The 19,040-nt window shown below is 45.6% G+C and overlaps 1 pseudogene; it reads right to left on the minus strand.

Moving 5' to 3' along the window:
• Positions 1–778: 778 nt before the first annotated feature.
• Positions 779–6,213, minus strand: LOC109755200 (uncharacterized; annotated as a pseudogene).
• Between the last annotated feature and the right edge of the window lie 12,827 nt (positions 6,214–19,040).

Here is a 19,040-nt window from a genome sequence, read left to right on the forward strand (position 1 = left end):
ATGTGCAGTAGCTAGCTAACCAACGCAACAGCAGAGGCTAAGCCAGAGAGGTCCGATGTCGGAGAGTCAGGGTTAGCGTTAACGAAGAGCGAATGCAAGGCTATGTGCCAAACCATTTCGCTCACTTCTCAAAGATTCGCAATGAAGTCTTGTATATGTATCAGGTGTTAACAGCAGAGGCTAAACACATGTTAGTATCGATGCGCCAAACCAACCAACATGTGTTTAAGTGCACAGCACCAACATTCCCCTAAAGAAAAGTGTAGCACTAGCATAATAACCCTTTTTCTTATTTTAAAAAGCACCTGCTGCATGCATCCTTTGCCTCCCTTCTTTTTTAGAGAAAAACACGTGCATGCATGCATATCAAGCAGAACTCAACCCAGGAGCGTAACAGGAACAGAATCATACGTCCGTCTTGGTTTACTAGTCCCCTCATATTTTTTATCATATTTTGATCATGATTTTAACTAAAAAAATATAGGTTATAGGTGTCAAAACTAATATCAATGAGAACTACATTCAAATACGAACCTAACATTTTTTTAATAATATGCATTAATATTTTTCTAGTCAAATATGAATTCAAACTTTGATACAAACTACATGAAGAACTAGTAAACCAGGACGGAGGTAGGAAGCAACTAGCGGGAAGTGATCAACATCTGTTGAAGTCTTGAAGATCTAACAAAGACAAGCATCAGTTTTCCGTAAGGCCGCGGGAAACAGACAACCAGGGACTGTTTCCCTCTATGCATTCCAGACCTCTATGCCCATCTTACATGCCGGAGACGTAAGCTACCAGCATGGTGACAGCCACGACTTGGACGATGACGATGGCAATACAAACCGTGAGGACAATGTTATCCTTCACCGTCCTCCCTGCAGCACATGCATCACAGGTTAGAAACAGAGGGCATGTTGGTTTGTAGTCTAAGCTTTGTGTCACACTTATGCTTGCTACATTTTTCTAGTTACATGATCCATATGTCACCGGCATATTTTTTGTGAAATATTGTCATGTTTATAGTGTTCATTTTGTTCGCCACCTTTTTTATGGCAGCCAGGATTTGCCTAAGATTAAGGTTAGGCACTGCAAATCTAGTCATGAACCAAACATGAATCGTCAAGAAATTTACGATCAGCTACTCACGGATCTGCTCTGCCACGGGCAGCGGCGGTGCCGATATCTCGAAGCGGAGGTAGCAGTCGGGGCCGAGGACCACGCTTCCTTGCACGGCACCGGCGGTGGCCCCCCAGCTCCTGGCCATCTGCAGCGTCGAATCCCGCAGGCACCGGGCGCACTCTGCCGCGTCGAGGTCCGGCGCGCACTGTGCCAGCACGCGCACCGTGTCGCCGTTGATCGCCGTGGTGGTCGCGCTGGCGGAGGCCACTTGGCAGTTTGCGGGCCGCGGGACCAGGGACTGTGCCACGGCCACGAGCTTCTGCACGTCGGCGGCGTCGAGGCGCGGGACGGCGTCCCCGGAGAAGGTCGCCGCGCCGATGTCGTCGTCCGCGCCGGCGGAGGACGCGCTGGTGTCAGCGTAGCCAGGAAGCAGCCGTCGTTCAGGAAGCCCGCGCGCCGGCTGGCGTCGCCGCACTGGTCGGTGATCTTTCTGCCGGCGTCGGACAGGCAGCGGAGGCACGGGTCGGGCGCGGTGTCGCCGAAGCAGAAGCCGCGCACGATCGCGCCGCCGGTCCACAGAGAGGCGAAGCCCGTCCGCGCGGCGGCCGAGGGGAGGGCGTCGACGAGCGAGAGGAGGCTGCCGCTGCCGTTGACGGTGGGCGTCGGCGACGGGTAGCACATGGTCACGATGACCTCGGAGGTGGAGCCTGGTCACGATGACCTCGGAGGTGGCGCAGGTGAGCGCCGTCATGGCGGCGACGAGCGAGGGGGGGGGGGGGGGGGGGGGGGGGGGGAGGAGGAGAGGGCGGCGGGAGCTAGGGAGCGCCATGTCAGTGAGCGATCCGAGGAACGAGAAAGTGTTGTCGCTTCCGGGCCTGCGCCCACAGACGATCGAGAGACGAGGAGGAGTAGAACGCGGCGACGCCGGACCTTAGCTAAGATCGGCTCTGTCAAAGCCTCAAAGTCATGCCGAGCGTCGCATGGTTTTGTTGCCTCATCCGTCCTTCGGGAGCTTTCCGCGCAATTTCCTAACCCCCGTACGTCTGTGATTCAAAGTCTTGTAGTACCACGCAGCGCAGTGGCATGCATGTGCCAACCAGAAACATTTGTTCAAGTGCAAGTGCAACACCAGCGCTTATTACAGTTCCCGTCTACCTCGGACGTCGTCACGCCATTGTCATTGTATGGAGCCAGGGTCCTCAACAGGCCACTCATAATACTGTCGATCTCCACTTTAGCTAGATTTCAGTCAGCTGACTTTTAGTTTTGTGGTCAGTCGATTTGTTGACCATTGGATTGTGCTTTAAGATCTGTGCAGTTTTTCTTTTTTTGTCATGTTTCGGTGGTGTACTGGGCTGGGCTGGCTGGATTTGACCGACTCCTATTTTGGGTCAGTCAATTTCGTTCCTGGGCTGGGTTTTCGCTGGTGTACTAGGCTGGGCTGTTTGGCCCCTGCTTTTTTCCATGGGTTTGCTTTTGTTTTTTGCACCTGTACGCTTTTATTTTTCTATTTTTCAGTTGAGTTTTGTTTCTTCTTTACGTGTATTTCTGGATGTCGAGTGTGTGTAAATGTATACATGTACAAATTACATTAGAGTATGGAAACTTCAGTCTTATATATTTTCTCTACATATTATAAAAAGTGCACTTTTTGTGCTAATTGTGTGGAAAATTTTGCTTTTTTCATTTTCTTTATTCAAATTAAATACATTTTTCTATTATTATGTGTATGAAATGCATGAAAGTACTACACAATATTGTGTAAATTATGCAGACTGCCAAAGTTGCATTATTATATGTGTATTCGCTGCATATTATAAAAGGTGCAATTTCACTGCAAAGTAGTGTGCAAGTTTTTCAAATTTTATTTATTCTTATTATTAAGAGTAATACCAATGTCACTAATTTACTCTCTCTTAGAAAGCTTTCTTTGTTTTATTATGTTTAGTTTTTAATTCATTTCCTGTTTTTAAGGACGATACCAATGCCAATAATTCGTTCCTTGTTTTAAAACTTTTTTATGTAAAATTCACCATTATATGTTTATTTTTACATAACTTAAAATTTGCAATTTATGTGTAAAAATTGTTTCATTATTATTTTTACTTTCTTTCTTCATAATAGGTGGTTGCCACTATACTTGATTTTTTCCTAGAATTTTTATTTTTGTGGGTGTAAGTAAGGTATACACGCAAATATGATACACCATGTGTGTAAATTATAGTAGAGAGCAAAAATTGCACTGTATATGCTTACTTTTTGCATATTACAAAATGCAATATCAGGGCATACTTGTGTGCAATTTATTGTTCAATTTTGTTTCTTCTTAAAGGGTTACATTTTCCCCTAGAAAACTTCATTATTTTGTTTTAGTTTTAGTTTTTATATTTTCTTTCTTCTTAAAGGGTTTCATTCTTACATAGAAAACTTCATTATTTTATTTTATTTTAGTTTTTCTAATTTTCTTTTCTTAAAGGGTTTCATTATTCCATAGAAAACTTAATTATTTTGTTTTAGTTGTAGTTTTTTGTTTTTATTCTTAAAGGATTTCATTCTTCCCTAGAAAACGTCATTATTTTATTTTTGTTTCATTTTTATTTTCTTTCTTCTTAAAGGGTTTCAATCTTCCCTAGAAAATTTCATTATTTTGTTTTTGATTTTTATTTTCTTTCTTTTTAAATGGTTTTATTTTTTCCTAGAAAAAAATCATCATTTTGTTTTCATTTCAATTTTAGTTTTATTTCATTTTCGTTCTTTAATGGTAATTCCAATATCGTTCCTGTATTACATGGTTATCCTTTCATATTATAAAAGCGTAATTTCTGTGTGGAATGTCTGCAATTGCTTTTTGTGAAACCCATCTGTGTAAATTGTGTATAAGTTTTGTCAAAACTTGATTTATTTCTGTATCTTTTTCTTTCTTTTTAATGATAAGACCGATTCCACTATATTATTCCTTCTGAGGAAACTTCTTTTTTGCAAAAATTTCACCATTATATACATATTCTTGCATATTATTAAAAAAAGCAAATTTTGTATAAATAGTATGCAAATTTTGCCATTATTTGATATATATTTCATTTTTCTGTATAGAACTTCGTTATTTTTATTTTGTCTCAGGTTTTATTTCATAGCTTCCTTTAGGAGATAGTAATTCCACTAATTGATTCCTTACTAGAAAACCTTTTTGTGCGAAAAATCCACTACTATATGCTTATTCTTGCATATTATAAAAAGCACCACTTGTGTATAAATTGTGTGCAATTTTTTTATTTTTTCTTTCTCATTTAAGGGCAATACCAATGACACTAATTCATTTCATCGTACAAATATTGTTTTTGCAAAAGTTGCATCGTTATATATTTATTATTGCATATTTAGAAAAAGCGTAATTTTTATGTATTTTTTGTGCAAATTGATCACTATTTGTTTTAGCTTTCCCTTCGTTCTTAAAGGGTAATAGCAATGCACTAGTTCATTCCTTCTTAGAAAACATAAATTTTAATTTTTGTGTGTTTAAATATAAATGCGAGTACCAAATAATATGTTTGTAAATTATAGTAGAATGTGAAAATCGCACTATTATATGCTTATTGTTTGCGCATTTCAAAAAGTGCAATGTTGTGTGCAAGTTTTGAAAGGTTTTTCTTTTTAATTTTCTTTCTTCTTAAAGGTTTTCATTTTTATTATAAAACTTCATTATTTTGATTTTATTTTATTTTTTTCTTCTGACAGGGTAATATCAGCGCCACAAATTCATTCTCCCATAGAAAACTTTTATTTTTGATTTTGTTTTAATTTTCATCTTCTTTTATTTTGTAAGTGTAATACCCTTGTCACTAATCCATTACTTAAAAAAACCTTTTTTTGGCAGAAATCTAACTATTATATGGTTATTTTTTGCATAATAATAATATACTTTTTATATATGCAGATGTATGTGTGTGTATATATATATTGCATGCATGTATAAAAATAAATATACATATGTGAGATTGAACCTATAGCCACTATCCGTTGTATTTTTTCGAGGGGTAAAGCTATGCAAACACTATACTAGAGCAGTCTATATTCAACGTACAGAAAAGGCCGTGGCTTGGCTGAACCGGAGCAGCCCATCCACCTGTGCAGACGCTGCATGGGCTTGTGTGGCTGCATGCCTCGACGCGTTGGGTTGCTCATATCGACTGACTAATTTTGTGGTCAGTCGACTGATCGAAGATCAAAAAAACAGTCGACTTATACCTAGTCATTCCCGTCGATCTCACACGAGCAACCAACGAGGCGCTACAGGAACTTCTCTAATCAGAAATGTCACTACATCGATCGTCTACAGGCCGCACCCGCTCGTCTCCCTTGTCCCTCCCTTGTCGCACCCGTAGGCGACAGGGAGGGCCCCCCGTTGCACCCGCCGGTCTCCTTCTCCCCCACACTCCTCCCTCGCGACGGGCAGAAGGCGTGTCCGGGCAACGGCTGGCTCGTGTCGGCGGCGGCGGCGCCCTTTTTGTCCTCGCTCGGGGGTGCTGCGACGGAGCGGCATCCTTGCGCCAAGGCGGTGCGCCGGCGTGAGCCGCCTCGAGAACGACGGCGCTCAGTGCCCCTGCGGCGGCGGGCCGCGGGTGGAGGCGGTCTGGAGTACCTCACGGTGGAGGGGCGTGCCAGCACCACTGTCGATCTGGATCGGGATCTGGCCCGATCTGGATCGGGATCTGGCCCGATCTGGATCCAGGAGGTTGGAGACGACGCGGGCGGCAGTCAGGACGGCGCCCCTGCCGCGCGGTGGCGATTGGAGCCTCCATGTCCGACAGTGTGGCAACTGCGTGCAGATGGATGGCTTCGATGGCTGCAGATCTGGCGTCCTGTTTAGATCCGTCTCGGTTTGGCCTTGGCCGGCCGGTGGCGCGAGGAGGACCGGTGAGGGGCGGCTGGAGGCTCCCTGCGGGCATGCTGACGGCGGCCCTTGTCTCCGCGGCGACGCTCCGTTCAGTTCCACCCAGTTGTGAGTTCGGGGAGGCGCGACTTCCGGTGAAAATCGCGCCGACTTTGGTCATGGCGGCGTCTATGACGTCGTTCCCTTCTCGAGGCATCGTTGTTGCAGGTCGTGCACCCCACTCGTGATCCGGTGGAAACCCTAGATCTGGATCTACCGGATCGGACGTTGATGGCACCTTCGATGTCGTTGTCCCTCCTGGGGGTATCGTTTTGGAGCAAATGCTGGTTGGACGGGACAAGCGGAGGAGCGGTGTTGCATTCACCGCAAGGCCGACGGCGAATCCCGGTGGCATGGTGCTGCAGAGGTTCGACGACGGGCGCGTGTGGACAGAGACATGCAGGATGGTGGAGTTGTCTGGCACCATGGTGGCGTCGACGGCAGGCCAGGCAAGGTCGATGCATCAGTTCCTGCTCTGGAGATGGACCGGTGGAAGATGGCGGCGGTAGCCTCTGAAAGTGCGTCAGGCCAGTATGAGACCCAATCCTGGTGCGTGGCTGGGCTGGGGCATCCGTCTATAGATGTTAGGGTTTGGTGCGATGTCCGTTTGGTATTGGGCCCTGATATTTGGCACACCTTCATCAAAGGGATAATAGTAGCAACACTGTTGTTTAGATGGTGGCTTGAGGCTGACTGATGTATTACTTTGTGTAATCTTTGTGAATAATAAATAAAATGATTGCATGCATCATCCAGATGCAGAGGCCGGGGGTTTATCCTCCTTTTAAAAAAATTGATCGTCTACAGGAGATAATATAAATGATAAGCTCATCTAGTTTAATCAACAAGACATTTGAGAACAAAAAACGACAAAGTGTTCCGGTGTCAAAACGAAGATGCCCTATACATGTTCCCTCGCATAGCCTCCTCTGAGGCGACTCGAGGGCTAACCCTAGGCCGCCACCGCGCTCCCCTTTTCTCCCTTTGCCACCACCAAAGGTGCTCGCCGGTGCGCGCGCGGCCCCTATGAAGGTGGCGGCGGGGATCCGACGACTCTGTCTTGTTGGAGGGCCGCTCATGACCCTCCGCCCGTGGCCGCCCAACCGTCGCATGTCGTTGCCCCTTTTCGGACTTCTCTGTGATTCTACGCCTTCAATCGACGTCTCTCGGCCGACGTCTTGTCTTGCCGCTGCCGGCGACGTCGAGCTACTGGCCTGTTTCCGTTGCTCGTGGGTCTGCCTCTTGTTATTCCCCTTTGGCAGCTTGACCGCCTTGGTCAGAATTCTAGGGGAACCTCTCTGTCGGCTGCTGGTGCGGTACCCGTCAAGCCTGGGTGAAAGGGTTATGGCCCTTTGCTGCTGCGGAGACAGATTTTGTGTTGGTCATGTCTGACCCTTTGGATGCAGCTAGCTACACGAAACATGCCCAATGGTGCCCTCCAGAAGCCTTGGGTTAGGTTAGCTAGTTTTGGCATTGCGGTAGTCGATGGTAACGGTGTCTGCTCTTGCCTTTGAGTCATTCCTCTTAGCACTTTATATCTATGTTCTGCTTTGTTTTCATTTCTTTGTATTGTGGTGTCTTTGTAATTCTGATGGATTTGTTAATTCAAAGTCGAGCTAGGTTCGAGCCCTCTCTTGAGCTTGGCCGAAGCTGGTTTCTCTAAAAACAAAATAACTACAATCATTGGTGCAACTTGAAATGTGGTCTATCTAACCATTTTGTATGTTCCCATATAATTTCATTTCATTTCACTATGTTACATGAGCATAACGAAATGTGACGCCCGGATAATTAAGCTACAATAATCTCTGCTAACGATGCCACGTCACCATGATTACTGTTGTTAATCTCGCGATGATTCAATCCCGTTCGGATTCAAAATTCAAATTCAGCTTAAACAATAAAAGTTTTGAAACAATAAAACTAAAATGTTCGGATTGTGAAAAATAACCCATACTAAATATTGGTGGAAAAACCACATTTTTATAAAAGGGTTACATGCACTTAAGTGACTAAAACAGTAGGTAAAATTGTTAACTAAATGTCTTTTGAATATTATAAAATGCTAAACTATTTTGATCAGGGGTAAAACTTTTTCTAAAAGTAGTTGGACTTGTAACTCTATTTTAGCTATGGGTTTTACTTTTTGTAAAACTATAAACTACTAAGTAAATAAAAGAAAACAGAAAAGAAAAAGTAAAAATAAAACAAAACCCTAAAAGGAAAAGAAAACAGAGGACTTAACCTACTAGGCCATTTGGCCCACCTAACTAAAACAGGCCCGGCCCACCACGCACTTCCCATATCCTCCACCCCCGTAACCCTAACTGAAGGAAATATGCCCTAGAGGCAATAATAAAGTATTATTTATTTCCTTACATCATGATAAATGTTTATTATTCATGCTAGAATTGTATTAACCGGAAACATAATACATGTGTGAATACATAGACAAATAGAGTGTCACTAGTATGCCTCTACTTGACTAGCTCGTTAATCAAAGATGGTTCTATTTCCTAGCCATAGACATGAGTTGTCATTTGATTAACGGGATCACCTCATTAGGAGAATGACGTGATTGACTTGACCCATTCCGTTAGCTTAGCACTCGATCGTTTAGTATGTTTCTATTGCTTTCTTCATGACTTATACATGTTCCTATGACTATGAGATTATGCAACTCCCGTTTACCGGAGGAACACTTTGTGTGCTACCAAATGTCACAACGTAACTGGGTGATTATAAAGGTGCTCTACAGGTGTCTCCAAAGGTACTTGTTGGGTTGGCGTATTTCGAGATTAGGATTTGTCACTCCGATTGTCGGAGAGGTATCTCTGGGCCCACTCGGTAATGCACATCACTATAAGCCTTGCAAGCATTGTGACTAATGAGTTAGTTGCGGGATGATGTATTATGGAACGAGTAAAGAGACTTGCCGGTAACGAGATTGAACTAGGTATCGAGATACCGACGATCGAATCTCGGGCAAGTAACATACTGATGACAAAGGGAACAACGTATGTTGTTATGCGGTCTGACCGATAAAGATCTTCGTACAATATGTAGGAACCAATATGATCATCCAGGTTCCGCTATTGGTTGTTGACCGGAGAGGTGTCTCGGTCATGTCTACATAGTTCTCGAACCCGTAGGGTCCGCACGCTTAAAGTTACGATGACAGTTATATTATGAGTTTATATGTTTTGATGTACCGAAGGTTGATCGGAGTCCCGGATGTGATCACGGACATGACGAGGAGTCTCGAAATGGTCGAGACATAAAGATTGATATATTGGAAGCCTATGTTTGGACATCGGAAGTGTTCCGGGTGAAATCGGGATTTTTCCGGAGTATCGGGAGGTTACCGGAACCCCCCGGGAACTTAATGGGCCTTAGTGGGCCTAGGTGGAAGAGAGGAGAGGAGGCTAGGGCAGGGCCGCGCCCCCTTCCCCCCCAGTCCGAATAGGACAAGGAGAGGGGGGCGGCGCCCCCCTTCCTTCCTCCCCTCCACCTCTTCCCCTCTTCCACTCCTAGTCCAACATGGAAAGGGGGGAGTCCTACTCCCGGTAGGAGTAGGACTCCTCCTGGCGCGCCACACCTCCTAGGCCGGCGGCCTCCCCCTTGCTCCTTTATATACGGGGGCAGGGGGGCACCTCTAGACACACAATTGATATACGATATTTTAGCCGTGTGCGGTGCCCCCCTCCACCATATTACACCTCGATAATATCGTTGCGGAGCTTAGGCGAAGCCCTGCGTCGGTAGAACATCATCATCGTAACCACGCCGTCGTGCTGACGAAACTCTCCCTCAACACTCGGCTGGATTGGAGTTCGAGGGACGTCATCGAGCTGAACGTGTGCTGAACTCGGAGGTGCCGTGCGTTCGGTACTTAATCGGTCGGATCGTGAAGACGTACGACTACATCAACCGCGTTGTGTTAACACTTCCGCTTTCGGTCTACTAGGGTACATGGACAACACTCTCCCCTCTCGTTGCTATGCATCACCATGATCTTGCGTGTGCGTAGGAATTTTTTTGAAATTACTACGTTCCCCAACAGTGGCATCCGAGCCTGGTTTTATGCGTTGATGCTATGCACGAGTAGAACACAAGTGAGTTGTGGGCGATATAAGTCATACTGCTTACCAGCATGTCATACTTTGGTTCGGCGGTATTGTGAGATGAAGCGGCCCGGACCGACATTACGCGTACGCTTACGCGAGACTGGTTTCACCATTGCGAGCACTCGTTGCTTAAAGGTGACTGGCGGGTGTCTGTCTCTCTCACTTTAGTTGAACCGAGTGTGGCTACGCCCGGTCCTTGCGAAGGTTAAAACAGCACCAACTTGACAAACTATCGTTGTGGTTTTGATGCGTATGTAAGAACGGTTCTTGCTGAGAGAGCTACTTTCAGTGCTTGGAAGTGTAAATTCATCCATGATATTTCTTTGCTTGCTCACAGGGTGAAGGACTGTAACAAGCCAAAGCTTTTGGCTTGGATTGCTTCTTTGTTGTAAAGCAAGTACAGTTAGTTAGCAAATAGGTAGACTCTTTCCCCTTTTGTTTTCTTGTTTGTATAGTTTGTTTTTACTTGTACAGTGGTACTTTATCTAATAAAGGACTGTGGGGCTTTGCCTCACAGTAAATATTCAAAAAAAAAGAACGGTTCTTGCTAAGCCCATAGCAGCCACGTAAAACTTGCAACAACAAAGTAGAGGACGTCTAACTTGTTTTTGCAGGGCATGTTGTGATGTGATATGGTCAAGACATGATGCTATATTTTATTGTATGAGATGATCATGTTTTGTAACCGAGTTATCGGCAACTGGCAGGAGCCATATGGTTGTCGCTTTATTGTATGCAATGCAATCGCCATGTAATTGTTTTACTTTATCACTAAGCGGTAGCGATAGTCGTAAAAGCAATAAGTTGGCGAGAGGACAATGATACTACGATGGAGATCAAGGTGTCGCGCCGGTGACGATGGTGATCATGACGGTGCTTCGAAGATGGAGATCACAAGCACAAGATGATGATGGCCATATCATATCACTTATATTGATTGCATGTGATGTTTATCTTTTATGCATCTTATCTTGCTTTGATTGACGGTAGCATTATAAGATGATCTCTCACTAAAATTTCAAGATAAAAAGTGTTCTCCCTGAGTATGCACCATTGCGAAAGTTCTTCATGCTGAGACACCACGTGATGATCGGGTGTGATAGGCTCTACGTTCAAATACAACGGGTGCAAAACAGTTGCACACGCGGAATACTCAGGTTAAACTTGATGAGCCTAGCATATGCAGATATGGCCTCGGAACACGGAGACCGAATGGTCGAGCGTGAATCATATAGTAGATATGATCAACATAGTGATGTTCACCAGTGAAACTACTCCATCTCACGTGATGATCGGACATGGTTTAGTTGATTTGGATCACGTAATCACTTAGATGATTAGAGGGATGTCTATCTAAGTGGGGGTTCTTAAGTAATATGATTAATTGAACTTGAATTTATCATGAACTTAGTACCTGATAGTATCTTGCTTGTCTATGTTAATTGTAGATAAATGGCCCGTGCTGTTGTTCCGTTGAATTTTAATGCGTTCCTTGAGAAAGCAAAGTTGAAAGATGATGGTAGCAATTACACGGACTGGGTCCGTAACTTGAGGATTATCCTCATTGCTGCACAGAAAAATTACATCCTGGAAGCACCGCTGGGTGCCAGGCCTCCTGCAAGAGCAACACCAGAAGTTATGAACGTCTGGCAGAGCAAAGCTGATGACTACTCGATAGTTCAGTGTGCCATGATTTACGGCTTAGAACCGGGTCTTCAACGACGTTTTGAATGTCATGGAGCATATGAGATGTCAGGAGTTGAAGTTAATATTTCAAGCAAATGCCCAGATTGAGAGATATGAAGTCTCTAATAAGTTCTACAGCTGCAAGATGGAAGAGAATAGTTCTGTCAGTGAGCATATACTCAAAATGTCTGGGTATAATAATCACTTGATTCAACTGGGAGTTAATCTTCCGGATGATAGCGTCATTGACAGAATTCTTCAATCACTACCACCAAGCTACAAGAGCTTCGTGATGAACTATAACATGCAAGGGATGAATAAGACAATTCCCGAGCTCTTCGCAATGCTAAAGGCAGCGGAGGTAGAAATCAAAAAGGAGCATCAAGTGTTGATGGTCAGTAAAACCACTAGTTTCAAGAAAAAGGGCAAAGGGAAGAAGAAGGGGAACTTCAAGAAGAACAGCAAGCAAGATGCTGTTCAGGAGAAGAAACCCAGGTCTGGACCTAAGCCTGAAACTGAGTGCTTCTACTGCAAGCAGACTGGTCACTGGAAGCGGAACTGCCCCAAGTATTTGGCGGATAAGAAGGATGGCAAGGTTAACAAAGGTATATGTGATATACATGTTATTGATGTGTACCTTACTAATGCTCGCAGTAGCACCTGGGTATTTGATACTGGTTCTGTTGCTAATATTTGCAACTCGAAACAGGGGCTACGGATTAAGCGAAGATTGGCTAAGGACGAGGTGACGATGCGCGTGGGAAATGGTTCCAAAGTCGATGTGATCGCGGTCGACACGCTACCTCTACATCTACCTTCGGGATTAGTTTTAGACCTAAATAATTGTTATTTGGTGCCAGCGTTGAGCATGAACATTATATCTGGATCTTGTTTGATGTGAGACGGTTATTCATTTAAATCAGAGAATAATGGTTGTTCTATTTATATGAATAATATCTTTTATGGTCATGCACCCTTGAAGAGTGGTCTATTTTTAATGAATCTCGATAGTAGTGACACACATATTCATAATGTCGAAGCCAAAAGATGCAGAGTTGATAATGACAGTGCAACTTATTTGTGGCACTGCCGTTTAGGTCATATCGGTGTAAAGCGCATGAAGAAACTCCATACTGATGGACTTTTGGAATCACTTGATTATGAATCACTTGGTACTTGCGAACCGTGCCTCATGGGCAAGATGACTAAAACACCGTTCTCCGGAACTATGGAGAGAGCAACAGATTTATTGGAAATCATACATACAGATGTATGTGGTCCGATGAATATTGAGGCTCGTGGCGGATATCGTTATTTTCTCACCTTCACAGATGATTTGAGGAGATATGGGTATATCTACTTAATGAAACATAAGTCTGAAACATTTGAAAATTTCAAAGAATTTCAGAGTGAAGTTGAAAATCATCGTAACAAGAAAATAAAATTTCTACGATCTGATCGTGGAGGAGAATATTTGAGTTATGAGTTTGGTCTTCATTTGAAACAATGCGGAATAGTTTCGCAACTCACGCCACCCGGAACACCACAACGTAATGGTGTGTCCGAACGTCGTAATCGTACTTTACTAGATATGGTGCGATCTATGATGTCTCTTACTGATTTACCGCTATCGTTTTGGGGTTATGCTTTAGAGACGGCTGCATTCACTCTAAATAGGGCACCATCAAAATCCGTTGAGACTTCGCCTTATGAACTATGGTTTGGCAAGAAACCAAAGTTGTCGTATCTTAAAGTTTGGGGTTGCGATGCTTATGTGAAGAAACTTCAACCTGATAAGCTCGAACCTAAATCGGAGAAATGTGTCTTCATAGGATACCCAAAGGAGACTGTTGGGTACACCTTCTATCACAGATCCGAAGGCAAGACATTCGTTGCTAAGAATGGATCCTTTCTAGAGAAGGAGTTTCTCTCGAAAGAAGTGAGTGGGAGGAAAGTAGAACTTGATGAGGTAACTGTACCTGCTCCCTTATTGGAAAGTAGATCATCATAGAAATCAGTTTCTGCGACACCTACACCAATTAGTGGGGAAGTTAATGATAATGATCATGAAACTTCAGATCAAGTTATTACTGAACCTCGTAGGTCAACCAGATCAAGAACCGCACCAGAGTGGTACGGTAATCCTGTTCTGGAGGTTATGTTACTAGACCATGATGAACCTACGAACTATGAAGAAGCGATGGTGAGCCCAGATTCTGCAAAATGGCTTGAGGCCATGAAATCCGAGATGGGATCCATGTATGAGAACAAAGTATGGACTTTGGTTGACTTGCCCGATGATCGGCAAGCCATTGAAAATAAATGGATCTTCAAGAAGAAGACTGACGCTGACGGTAATGTTACTGTCTATAAAGCTCGACTTGTTGCGAAAGGTTTTCGACAAGTTCAAGGGATTGACTACGATGAGACCTTCTCACCCGTAGCGATGCTTAAGCCTGTCCGAATCATGTTAGCAATTGCTGCATTTTATGATTATGAAATTTGGCAAATGGATGTCAAAACTGCATTCCTGAATGGATTTCTGGAAGAAGAGTTGTATATGATGCAACCGGAAGGTTTTGTCGATCCAAAGGGAGCTAACAAAGTGTGCAAGCTCCAGCGATCCATTTATGGACTGGTGCAAGCCTCTCGGAGTTGGAATAAACGCTTTGATAGTATGATCAAAGCATTTGGTTTTATACAGACTTTTGGAGAAGCCTGTATTTACAAGAAAGTGAGTGGGAGCTCAGTAGCATTTCTGATATTATATGTGGATGACATATTGCTGATTGGAAATGATATAGAATTTCTGGATAGCATAAAGGGATACTTGAATAAGAGTTTTTCAATGAAAGACCTCGGTGAAGCTGCATATATATTAGGCATTAAGATCTATAGAGATAGATCAAGACGCTTAATTGGACTTTCACAAAGCACATACCTTGACAAAGTTTTGAAGAAGTTCAAAATGGATCAAGCAAAGAAAGGGTTCTTGCCTGTACTACAAGGTGTGAGATTGAGTAAGACTCAATGCCCGACCACTGCAGAAGATAAAGAGAAGATGAAAGATGTTCCCTATGCTTCAGCCATAGGCTCTATCATGTATGCAATGTTGTGTACCAGACCTGATGTGTGCCTTGCTATAAGTTTAGAAGGGAGGTACCAAAGTAATCCAGGAGTGGATCACTGGACAGCGGTCAAGAACATCCTGAAATACCTGAAAAGGACTAAGGATATGTTTCTCACTTATGGAGGTGACAAAGAGCTCATCGTAAATGGTTACGTTGATGCAAGCTTTGACACTGATCCGGACGATTCTAAATCGCAAACCGGATATGTATTTACATTGAACGGTGGAGCTATCAGTTGGTGCAGTTCTAAGCAAAGTGTCGTGGCGGGATCTACGTGTGAAGCGGAGTACATAGCTGCTTCGGAAGCAGCAAATGAAGGAGTCTGGATGAAGGAGTTCATATCCGATCTAGGTGTCATACCTAGTGCATCGGACTAATGAAAATCTTTTGTGACAATACTGGTGCAATTGCCTTAGCAAAGGAATCTAGATTTCACAAGAGAACCAAGCACATCAAAAGACACTTCAATTCCATCCGGGATTTAGTCCAGGTGGGAGACATAGAAATTTGCAAGATATATACGGATCTGAATGTTGCAGACCCATTGACTAAGCCTCTTCCACGAGCAAAACATGATTAGCACCAAGACTCCATGGGTGTAAGAATCATTACTGTGTAATCTAGATTATTGACTCTAGTGCAAGTGGGAGACTGAAGGAAATATGCCCTAGAGGCAATAATAAAGTATTATTTATTTCCTTATATCATGATAAATGTTTATTATTCATGCTAGAATTGTATTAACCGGAAACATAATACATGTCTGAATACATAGACAAACAGAGTGTCACTAGTATGCCTCTACTTGACTAGCTCGTTAATCAAAGATGGTTATGTTTCCTAGCCATAGACATGAGTTGTCATTTGATTAACGGGATCACCTCATTAGGAGAATGACGTGATTGACTTGATCCATTCCGTTAGCTTAGCACTCGATCGTTTAGTATGTTGCTATTGCTTTCTTCATGACTTATACATGTTCCTATGACTATGAGATTATGCAACTCCCGTTTACCGGAGGAACACTTTGTGTGCTACCAAACGTCACAACGTAACTGGGTGATTATAAAGGTGCTCTACAGGTGTCTCCAAAGGTACTTGTTGGGTTGGCGTATTTCGAGATTAGGATTTGTCACTTCGATTGTCGGAGAGGTATCTCTGGGCCCACTCGGTAATGCACATCACTATAAGCCTTGCAAGCATTGTGACTAATGAGTTAGTTGCGGGATGATGTATTACGGAACGAGTAAAGAGACTTGCCGGTAACGAGATTGAACTAGGTATCGAGATACCGACGATCGAATCTCGGGCAAGTAACATACCGATGACAAAGGGAACAACGTGTGTTGTTATGCGGTCTGACCGATAAAGATCTTCGTAGAATATGTAGGAACCAATATGAGCATCCAGGTTCCGCTATTGGTTATTGACCATAGAGGTGTCTCGGTCATGTCTACATAGTTCTCGAGCCCGTAGGATCCGCGCGCTTAAAGTTACGATGACAGTTATATTATGAGTTTATATATTTTGATGTACCGAAGGTTGATCGGAGTCCCGGATGTGATCACGGACATGACGAGGAGTCTCGAAATGGTCGAGACATAAAGATTGATATATTGGAAGCCTATGTTTGGACATCGGAAGTGTTCCGGGTGAAATCGGGATTTTTTCGGAGTACCGGGAGGTTACCGGAACCCCCCGGGAACTTAATGGGCCTTAGTGGGCCTAGGTGGAAGAGAGGAGAGGAGGCTAGGGCAGGACCGCGCCCCCCTTCCCCCCCAGTCCGAATAGGACAAGGAGAGGGGGGCGGCGCCCCCCCTTCCTTCCTCCCCTCCACCTCTTCCTCTCTTCCACTCCTAGTCCAACATGGAAAGGGGGGAGTCCTACTCCCGGTAGGAGTAGGACTCCTCCTGGCGCGCCACACCTCCTAGGCCGGTGGCCTCCCCCTTGCTCCTTTATATACGGGGGCAGGGGGCACCTCTAGACACACAATTGATATACGATATTTTAGCCGTGTGCGGTGCCCCCCTCCACCATATTACACCTCGATAATATCGTTGCGGAGCTTAGGCGAAGCCCTGCGTCGGTAGAACATCATCATCGTCACCACGCCGTCGTGCTAACGAAACTCTCCCTCAACACTCGGCCGGATCGGAGTTCGAGGGACGTCATCGAGCTGAACGTGTGCTGAACTCGGAGGTGCCGTGCGTTCGGTACTTGATCGGTCGGATCGTGAAGACGTACGACTACATCAACCGCGTTGTGTTAACGCTTCCGCTTTCGGTCTACGAGGGTACGTGGACAACACTCTCCCCTCTCGTTGCTATGCATCACCATGATCTTGCGTGTGCGTAGGAAATTTTTTGAAATTACTACGTTCCCCAACACTAACCCCCACTCGCCCCACTCCCTCCCCCGATTCCCCCTGGATCGGGATCGATCCCCCACTCTCCCCCACGCCTCGCTCCTCTCGCTCCCCCCCGATCTGGATCGGGGCGCAACGGCGTCCCTCGCCGCTTTCAGTTGTTCACTGTCGCATCGCCGCCGTTTTGCGCGTCGTCGTCACTGGATCGCCGGTGCCACCTCGCCATGAAGTCACCCCACCGCCCCGACCTCATCACCGCCGTCGCCGGACTGCCTCCCCGTCTTCGACATCGTCGTCCTCGTCCTCCTCCCCGCGCCCCGCTGCCCCGAACCCTATGCCCGCTGTGAGGCTCCAGCCGCTCCTCCTCTCCCCTCTGTCCCCGCGCGAGCACCACCGCGCCGGCTCGCCCGTCGCCTTGCCGCAGCACGCACCAACCGCCCCGTCCCGCACCCGTGCACTGTGTCGCCGTGGCCGCGACTTGCGCCACTCACCGCAAGCGCTCCGGCGCCCGCTCGCGGCCGCCGCCGCGCCGCCTAGTCCCACGCCTCCCTACGCCTTCCTCTGCCCGGGGCCGCTCGTGACCGCCTCCACTCGCTGGAGTTCCCCGCCGCATCGGTCGCCCTGCTCCCGCCTGCTGCTTCTTCTGCTACTGCCGCCGCTGCTTGCCACGAGCGCGCACCTCCCCGCTGCCCCACGCCCTCGCCCGGCCGCGTCCCTGCGTGGCCTCGTGGCGCCGCCCCACTCCGGCCGCGGCCACGGCCACTGGCGCCGGGCCATGCGCCCGCCTCCTTCGCCCCCTGGCCGCTGCGCCTATCGGGCGGGCTGGCGCCCGACGTCCGGCTCCGCCCAGCGCCCGCTAACCCGCCCCCGTTTGGCCCCAGGGGCCTATGACATGGGGGTCTCGCCTAGAACAGTTTTTAGAAAAAAAGATAAAGATTAAAAATAATAACAATAACAATAATTAATTAATAAAGTAATTAACATAATTAACATGGTAATTAAACGAATTAATTAGGTTAATTAGTTAACAGTAAATGACAGTGGGACCCACGTGTCAGTTTGGCCAGTCAACGGTCAGAGTTGACCGCTGAAGTCATGCTGACATCATAAAATGAATTTTGAATTAAATTAATTCTAAAATGAATTAAAACTTTAAAAATTAATATAAAATAAACCGTAACTCGGATGAAAATACTTTGTACATGAAAGTTGCTCCGAACGACGAGACGAATCCGAATACGCAGCCCGTTCGTCAGCCAGACGTCCCTAGCATAGCGAACATGCAACATTTCACCTCCGATTCATCTGACCGAAAACGCAAAACACCGGGGATACTTTCCCGGATGTTTACCCCCTTCGCCGGTATCACCTACTACCGCGTTAGGGCACTCCTAGCACCGGTCTTTGTCATGTCATGCATCGTCATGCTTATGTTTGCATTATATTTATTGTTGCTTCCCCCTCTTCTCTCCGGTAGACTACGAGACCGACGCCGCTGCTGCCCCGGTCGACTGCGGAGTTGACGACCCCTCCTTCTTGCTAGAGCAACCAGGCAAGCCCCCCCTTGATCACCAGATATCGCCTATTCTTCCGTCTACTGCTTGCATTAGAGTAGTGTAGCATGTTACTGTTCGGTTAATCATATTCTGTTGCATAGCCTGTCATTGTTGTCACA

This window comes from Aegilops tauschii, chromosome 3 (genome assembly GCF_002575655.3).
Source record: "Aegilops tauschii subsp. strangulata cultivar AL8/78 chromosome 3, Aet v6.0, whole genome shotgun sequence".
NCBI classification, from domain to species: domain Eukaryota; kingdom Viridiplantae; phylum Streptophyta; class Magnoliopsida; order Poales; family Poaceae; genus Aegilops; species Aegilops tauschii.